General features: G+C 35.8%; 1 pseudogene; it reads left to right on the top strand.

Annotated features, from left to right (window-relative positions):
• The first annotated feature begins 3,566 nt into the window (after positions 1 to 3,566).
• LOC130860738 (NEDD8-activating enzyme E1 regulatory subunit-like) lies at positions 3,567 to 5,159 on the top strand (annotated as a pseudogene).
• The last annotated feature ends 2,117 nt before the right edge of the window (positions 5,160 to 7,276 follow it).

Below are 7,276 nucleotides of genomic sequence, written 5' to 3'. Positions count from 1 at the left end.
AGAAATATCCTATTTTGAAACTTTGCAAAATTAAAACAAGAAACAAATCATGTGTTTATTTTCTTCCCTTGTGGAACAGGAAATGATTATTTGGTCAATGTAACTGATGTGAAATATAGTAATAATAACTGTATACCTTTCCCAGTGCTGGAGCACTGCCTAGAAAATAGTGTATCCTCAGTAAGTATTTGCATGCATGTATACATGAAAGAAAAACTCAGTTCTCCAGATGTTATCTTCAGACTCTATTATGTCAGTAGAATTTAAAATTTTACACACTACCTTTTAATAATTCAGGTTATCCTTGTGTCAACTATTTTAAGAACATCTTAAATTTTAAACTGATATTAAGCTTATAATTGAGTAAAAGGCTTAAAAAGTGCTCAATAACTTTTTGTTTGAGGTCATATTTCCCAATAGCTGAACTCAGGCCCAGCCCAGGAGAATTCAAGGATCACACCAATTTAGTGTGTCAGAGAAGAGATGGGTGCCCCTCTGTGAATCTGGCACTGTCTAATCTGGGTTATAAACTAGCAAAGCTCAAAGAATACATGCCTTCCCTGCTCAGACTCAAATCTGCTCAGAGAATGTGTCTCTACCTTAAACATGACAACTCCTAGTAATTCCTCACCCCTAGAGAGCTGGGTTAGCTCAAAACTGGTAAAACACTTTGGCATTTGGAGAGTGTGAATTAGGATGAGGGAAAATCAACAACCTTGAGTTATGAGCTCATGATTTACAGAATACTGATAAGGGGTCTTGGCTCCAGAAGAACTAGATTTATTTGCATCCTGCTTCTGCCTCTTACTTATTGTGTGATTTTGAGCAATCTAGTATTCAACAGACTTGTCTGATGATTCCAAAATAATACTTGGAGCTAAGTATGTGCTAATAATCTTTCTTGGCTCAAGGAATATAGAAGAAAACACGACAAATGCATTCTGTGCCCGCAAAAATTTTTTCTTACAGTAGAGAGAGGCCAAGAACAAAAGTTAAATGAAATACAAAATTAATATTGTAGTAAAGAAATTAAAATAATATTACATGATGGGGCAATACAGGAAAGGGAACATATTTAAAGAAAGGCCAATTCAAGTCTCTACTGAAAACATCTATCGGGTTTACTAGGAGCAGGGCATTCAAGGGAAACACCAGGGTAGTGTATATCACAGACAATCAGAGTGGGGAGGCATTGGCTAGTCCAGGGCTGCTCTAATAATCACTTACTGAAGATGAAAGATAAAATGATATGAATGGAGTAAACTGATGAGATCCCAAGTTTAATTTTTTAAATTGCTTTTTTTCTTCAGTTGTGTACAATTCCTGACTTGCTCACAGAACACACCCTGGTTTTAGACAGGACCTATTTCTTTATACTAAAAATTATATTTAATCATTATTACACAGATATGGGAGATAAGGCAGCTGCACCAGTATAAATTCAACATCACTCTGGAATACAGAACTCAACATACCCACCATCCTGTTTGCAGGACATAGATATCCTTCCCCTATGTAGCACACAGGTGATACATCTATCACAACATTTTAGGTATTCAAAGTTTACATACATGTGTGATACTGTGATACTGTTTGATATTCAATCTGGGGCAGAAACTGAGGTATTACTCCCCCTTCTTTATATTTCGCTAATATATTTTGATAGTGCACATTGAGATTAATTATATAAGATATATATTGGTGGTTATGAAGAGCAACAAACTGAGCTGAGTGGTGGTTAAAGCACCTGAAGACTGAAAATAAGCCCATATACCCTTGACTTAAGAGGGTTTTTTTGAAGCTGCTCAAAACTGATCCAAAAAAAAGGAAAAAAAAGAAAAAGCAAGTATCTCCTTGAAGCCATCAAAGAAGAAATTCTTTACGTGCACCACATATACATGTGTCGCTTTCTGGGCAGTGTATATTGTTGAGATAAACAATAATAAAATGATTTGTCAAATTTATGCACCAAGGACACATAACAAAATACTAAGAAATCCAATTCAATATTTTTTCAAATACTTAAAGCTAAATGCCTGATTAAACTGGTTATCATCTGTGATGATTTTAAAAATTTCTTTCAAAATGGACAAAACATAGTAGAGAAAATACTTCCAGCAAAAAAAAGAGCGACATTGGTTATGAGAACTAAAAACTAATTTTTTTCCATAATCCTTTTATTTAAGTTCATGGCACTGATTTTGTGATAAATTATAAAAATAATAGATTCAATAATTTTATCATTTTAATACAGACATTTATGTTTTAATACAATAATGGATATATGAACACATTTCAATTCTAAATTATGCAAGTACAGTTGACCCTTGAATAACATGGGGGTTAGGTGCATAGTCAAAAATCTAACTTTTGACTCCCCCAAAACTTAACTACTAAAGCCTACTGTTGACTCAAAGCCAGATAACATAGTCAATTAACACATATTTTATGTGTTATATGTGTTATATATGAATTCTTACAGTAAAGTAAGCTGGAGAAAAATAAAATGCTGTTAAGGAAATCATAAGGAAGATAAAATACATTTATAGTACCAGACTGTATTTATCTATACCATAAGTTTACTTTGGCTGTTTACAATATGAATTGTCTGTCAGTACCTACATCAATATTGTCTTATATGATACAAAACACTGTAGATGTTAAACATATTACTAACACTAGACATAAAAAAAGGAAAATATAATGTGAAAAAAATTGTATTTATTCACAGGTATAATGATTCATGCATTGATAATGAAAAAGTAGCAATACGATTGCTTTATGGTAGCCTAGTGCCAACTGTCAGATGACTACATGACAAAGGTGTAAGTTGAAGATTCTTTGTAGTTTACAGAGTTTACACAATTTATACTGGAATTTTCATTATCTATTACAAAATGGTCTTAAAATGAAATCAGAATTGAAGAGTTTTTTTTCCCCAAGATAACTAGTTTATTCTTACTCGTTTGTAATTTTCCTCTGTCACCTGTGGGGTTCAGTAAACAAGAATATCAAGGAAACATTCAATATCAATGGAATAACCAAACATACATACAGAAATGTTCACAGTGAAATTTCATTTCTGTATTAAACTTTGCCCTGAACTGCATTAAAATACTAAAAATGTATTTCACTGTATCAAATCAACATGTTGTACACCTTAAACTTATACAGTGTTATATGTCAATTACACCTCAGTAAAGCTGGGAAAAAAGGGAAAGTATTTCTGATTTAAAAAAATATTTCAGGACGTGATTGTGGAAATTTGCAGGGTCTTGGCTGTTTTCTGGAGGGCAAGGCTACTGAGTTTACAGAGTAGTCATGGGCAAGATTATGGAGTAATCATGAAGTAATTAGTGTCTGCTCATCTTTACCTACTAAATGCAACAGCCACAGGAATTGCAATTCTTAAAAACTTGGTACTATCAAGTACTGATTCATTTACAATTATTGATAGATATCAGATAAGCTGAGAAGATGCTGAAAATATTTTTTCCTACAAAGAAGCAATATCAGCAAGAACCAAGCTCAAGCTGTCATGGAATTCTTATAACAATTAAATGACAATGGGTCTGAGAGTTTGTGGAAGTGAGTTTAGAAAACCTGAACAATGATCTTACTTTTTCCTGCAGCTTCACTTCTATGGTTGCAACTAGGCTCCTCAAAAGTACATCACTACATTCGGCTGATGTCCTCTGGAATTCTTAAAAGGCTCTTTTATTTACGTATGTACGTATTTATTTATTAATAAATTTATTTTTATTTATTTATTTTTGGCTGCATTGGGTCTTCGTTGCTGCACGTGGGCCTTGAGGAGAGCAGGGGCTACTCTGTTGTGGTGCACAGGCTTCTCTCCGCACTGGCTTCTCCTGTTGTGGAGCGTGGGCTCTAGGCCCAAGGCTTCAGTAGTTGTGGCACATGGGCTCAGTAGTTGTGGCTCACGGGCTCTAGAGTGCAGCCTCAGTAGTTGTGGCACACGGGCTTAGTTGCTCCGCGGCATGTGGGATCTTCCCCAGACTAGGGCTCGAACCTGTGTCCTCTGCATTGGTGGATTCTTAACCACTGCACCACTAAGGAAGTCTAAAAGGCTCTTTTAATCTGTAGAAGATATACAGCTAGTTGGCTACAGGAGGATCATTATAAAAGAACATCCAGATAATGGAATTTCACCCAGATGATACACTGGAAAATCAACTGGATAAATCATTTCCTGAGCTGAGAGAACATTTTCAGTCTTATGATTTGGATCATATGAGGGGAAAAGGTCTGTAGCCACACTCCATAGATTATAATCATCGCTAAATATTTAGTACAGTGGAACAGTGAAACAAATGAATAGACACCTAAAATGTATAAAGAAAAAGAAGACTTCAGATATTTGATTAGATAAGGGATTCTAAAGAATGAATTTGGGGCTCCAGAAGACAATTTTTAAGACTCTATTAAAAATGTAAACACAGCAATAAATATAACTCAGACTCCAATCAATATTGAAGATATATTTAATAATGATTGCTGCACGAATATCAGCAAATAGACACATCCTTTTGGGTTTCAGCTTATGCCTTAAAAGATTTTGTGGCCAAAGAGGACCAAAGATACCTGTTTGAGGCACGACTTCTTACATGATTGCAGATTTTGGTATGCAGATGTAAAACTGCAAAATGTTTACAGTGTTAAAGCAAAGAAAGATGCTGCTTCTGTGAATGGTTATGTTGACAAAGTGCTGTGTTGATAGGCCAAGCAATAGAAGCTGTTTCAGGAAAAGAAGTAAAATTTTTGTGCAGTAATTCTTCATTTCTTCAAGTTGGTACATGTTGATCTTTTAACCACATTAAAAAATGTGATTTCAACACAATTAATAAGGATGGAATCACTTCCATTATGAACATTCCAGATAATGAGATAGTACTGTACTTAGTGTCATGGGCTGTTGATGGATTTCATAAAGGACATAGTAGATACCCAAGGGTATCTATTACGTTGAAGAAAATATAGGAAAGTCTTGTCTCACTGGTTTCCTTTAGGAATATAGGTTATCTGTATTGGTGAAAGATGATTATATCCACAAATTTTGCTATTATGGAGCTGCTGAGCCACACATGATTACTGCTGCCCAACAGGTTACAACATTTATCACCAAACACTGTCATTTTTAATAACCTACATATATTGGCATGTCATAAACTTCAGGAACTTCCTGGTTATAAAATAAGCACCTTGTGTAGTGTGTTAATAATCAAAATTATAATTGTCTCCAGATTGTGCTCAAGTCTATAAAATTCAAAGGGAGAACTCCTAAATTGTTGTTTCCTTAGTAATCCTTTTTCTCATTTGTAAAAAGAAAAAAATGTATTTCAAGTTATTCTGCCATCTAATGACACACAAAGCACTGGTATTGTCCTATACTCTTTATCAAAATAAAGAGTAAACAATTTGGATGAAAACCTGAAGCCTACATTCCCAAAGAGGGAATTTGATAATGGTGGGGGAAAAGGAGAAATGATCACTTTTCTTTCTTGAATCACTGTCTTTGCTTGACTTTTTTGGATCCCATCCCCACTTGATTTTCTTCTTATACTTTTACTGCTCTTTCTCAGTGTCCTTGTCAAGTTCTTCCTCACATTCTTCACAGCAAAAAATTGGAATGCTCTGGAGCTTCACTCATGGACACCTTTCTCTCTTCTACCAACACGCATATCTTAGATGATATAATCCAATTGCTTTACTTTGAGTACCACCTTCAAAGGAGTAAATCCAGGTGCATACTTTAAATCCATTCAGCCTCCCTGCACTCTAGGTATACTATGTAACTGACTAGATGTGGTGGTTTCCTATGTGTCAACCTGGCTAATCTGGGTTAATATTTCCCATAGTTCCCTACCATGTATATTTCCAAGTTAGGGTTGACCACGGAAAAAAATGAGATTTGAAAGCAAAGCCATGGCCATTAAGTACTGAATGTTGACGCAGGGTGCCTGGTGCTGCTGCAGCTCACACACATTTTCACTAATCTGCTGGCTCAACTTGTTAATGAGGAAGGTCACAATATCCAAGCCTTTCTGGCTGTCATTGCATTTTCTCTTTTCCGCTTCTCTGGTTAGGGCCAAGCACATCATGTATCTCTGTACCAAAGCAATTCAGCTTCTTCTGCAAGCCAACACTCATCATCAAGGTTAGAAGGAGTGAGACAGAGACACATGTTCTGATTTGTTCTCAGAGGTTTTATTTTGTCATTGTAGGTCGTTTCATGCTGTTTCAGGTTCATTCTGTACTGCTTACTCTCTTTTACTGTCTTTCTCCCCAGCTGCCAACCCTGCTGCTGAACAGTGATTTCAGGACCGCCACCAGATGCAAAGGCTATAGCTTTCCAAGAAGTTCTTCATCAGTTCTAACAATTTTGGAAATTTAATCTCTAGAAGGAACCCCTTCTTCCATGCCATTCTTACTGGTTCCGACTCCCTAACCGAATCCTAACTGATGTGCTACTTGACACTCAGTACCTACTTGGCCTCTCAAATGCAATATATCCAAAACTGAAATTCTGACATTCCTATACCACAGAGTTTCTCTTTCCATAGTTTTCTCCAACATATTTATAGCAACTTTATCTTTCTTTCAATTAAAGCCAAGTCTTGATTGTCACTGCTATACCTCCCAATACCACTCATACTCATATTCTGCATTTCAGAAAGCATTTTCAGTATACCTTTAAGATATATCCAGAATCCAACCTCTATCCTCTACATGGTACCTCATTCTATCCCAAGTAAATCATGTCTCACTGGGATGATTATATCAGCCCCCTAATTTGTCTTCCAGCATCTATTGCTGCTCCTAAGTCTATTCCCAACCCACTAGACAGAGTAAGGCTGCTAGAAAACAAATAAGATAATATTGCTTCTTTGTTCACAACCTCCTAAGGCTTCCTACCTAATAGTAAAAGCAGCAGTTCTTACTCTGATTTGAAAGGCTTTACTTCATCTGGTGCCATTACTATTTTCCTGATTTTCTTATTCATTATTTTTCCCTCCGGCTTACCTTATCTACCCATATGGACCTTCTCACACCAGGCTTTCTCCTACCTCAGGATGTTCATGCTTGCTTTTCCCTCTGTCTGGAAAGCGTTTCTAGAGACAATAACACGATTTGTCCTTCACTTCTTTCCAGTCTTTTTCTTGGAAACTTCCAGAACAACTTTAAAATGACAACCTTTTCTCCCTCATAAAATATCTTTCTTCTCTGCTATACATTTTTGTTCTTAGAACTTAATACT

Source organism: Hippopotamus amphibius, chromosome 9 (genome assembly GCF_030028045.1).
Source record: "Hippopotamus amphibius kiboko isolate mHipAmp2 chromosome 9, mHipAmp2.hap2, whole genome shotgun sequence".
Classification (NCBI taxonomy): domain Eukaryota; kingdom Metazoa; phylum Chordata; class Mammalia; order Artiodactyla; family Hippopotamidae; genus Hippopotamus; species Hippopotamus amphibius.
The sequence above is the reverse complement of the archived record's forward strand: the minus strand, read 5'-3'. Positions and strand labels throughout refer to the sequence as shown.